Source organism: Macadamia integrifolia, chromosome 3 (assembly GCF_013358625.1).
Source record: "Macadamia integrifolia cultivar HAES 741 chromosome 3, SCU_Mint_v3, whole genome shotgun sequence".
Lineage (NCBI taxonomy): Eukaryota > Viridiplantae > Streptophyta > Magnoliopsida > Proteales > Proteaceae > Macadamia > Macadamia integrifolia.
This window is the reverse complement of record NC_056559.1, coordinates 34,182,949-34,184,369: the sequence shown is the minus strand read 5'-3', so window position 1 is coordinate 34,184,369 and position 1,421 is coordinate 34,182,949. Positions and strand designations below refer to the sequence as shown.

General features: G+C 37.6%; 1 protein-coding gene across 2 annotated transcripts in view; it reads left to right on the top strand.

Moving 5' to 3' along the window:
- The window catches only part of LOC122072667, a 69,983-nt gene that overhangs the window by 32,009 nt on the left and 36,553 nt on the right, over positions 1–1,421 (top strand). The window lies entirely within an intron of this gene.

The following is a 1,421-nucleotide window of genomic DNA, read 5'->3' as shown; positions in this document are numbered from 1 at the left end:
GGGGGGGGGGAGAGGAGAGGGGTGAGGGATTAGTTTCAAGAACGTGCTTGTTGGTTTGTTCCGTGTTGGCAGATTGGTGTACTGCGAAAAAGGACTCTTATGGGGTCAGTAGAGCTTGAACTATTGACTGAACTAGAGGCTTCCCATATGAGAAAGCAAAAGATAGATGTGGTTCTTAGTTTCCTTTCACAAGAGTTGGTTCATGATCTAATGATATATATATATATATATAATTTTTTTTTCCCTGTTTGTATGGATTTCTATTTAAATATTTTTGTAACACATGTGTTCCATGTTGCAATATTATTATGTAATATGTAAGGATTGCAAGGTTATACAGGAGAGAGGGCAACCACTCAACATAGATTAGTAGTAATGGATATGTGTCTCATTACGACGAACCCTAAAAAATGTGAGATTATTTGCTCTAGAATAAGGTGGTGAAGCTTAAAAGGAGAAAACCTGAATCACTTACAGTTATAGATAAATTGTTCAAACGAGGAATGTGGGACTTTGATGGTGATACTAATAAAATGTGGGTGAGATGGTTACTTGTATTAAGAATGTTGCTAAAGATGTCCTAAGAGAATCAAAAGGAAACTGTTATTCATCTAGGGAGACTTGGTGGTGGGATGATGATGTTCAAGCATCCATTAAGGCTAAGAAAGCTAATTTTAAGACATGGCAAAGAACTAAGGATGTATAGGTTCTGAAAAGGTATAAAGCTGGTAAACATGAAGATAAGAAGATAGTAGGAAAAGCAAGAGCAAAGAATTCTGAGGATCTCTATAGCAATTTTGAGCACAAAGGAAGGGGGGAAAAGCTAGTAATACGATAACTAAAATGAGGAAAGGAAGAGTATAAAGTGACCCTCCCTAGACCCCTCAGTGGTAGGATCCTCATGCACTGGATACACTCTTTTTAGAGAAGAGATGTGTTTCAAGTAAATATGTTGACATAATGAAAGGATGAAAGATATGTATGGTGGTGTGGTGAATAGTGTAAGAACGGTTTGGGGGGGTCAAGGTAGTGGATTCCCTATTACAATTGAGTTGCATCAAGGAGTACCTTTAAGCCCTTATATGTTTGCACTTATCATAGATGAACTGACCAAAAAAAATTCATGATCAGCTAGATCAGGTCCCTTGGTGTATGCTTTTTGTTGATGGTATTGTTTTGGTGGATAAAGCAAGAGCATGAGTTAATGCAACGAGTTGTTTATTTCAAGAATAGGCTAATCCAACCAGGTGCACCGCTTTCTTCTTCGTTTTTTCTTCTTCAAAACAAAAAAGAGGAAAGAAGGGTGCACGATCTCAGAGGAAGAGCCTTATAAAGAGTGTATCGATTCTTATCAACGAAAAAACAGGGTTAATTGAGCTTGTTCAAACAAGCGTAGGAGAACTAAATGGTATTCCCATAGC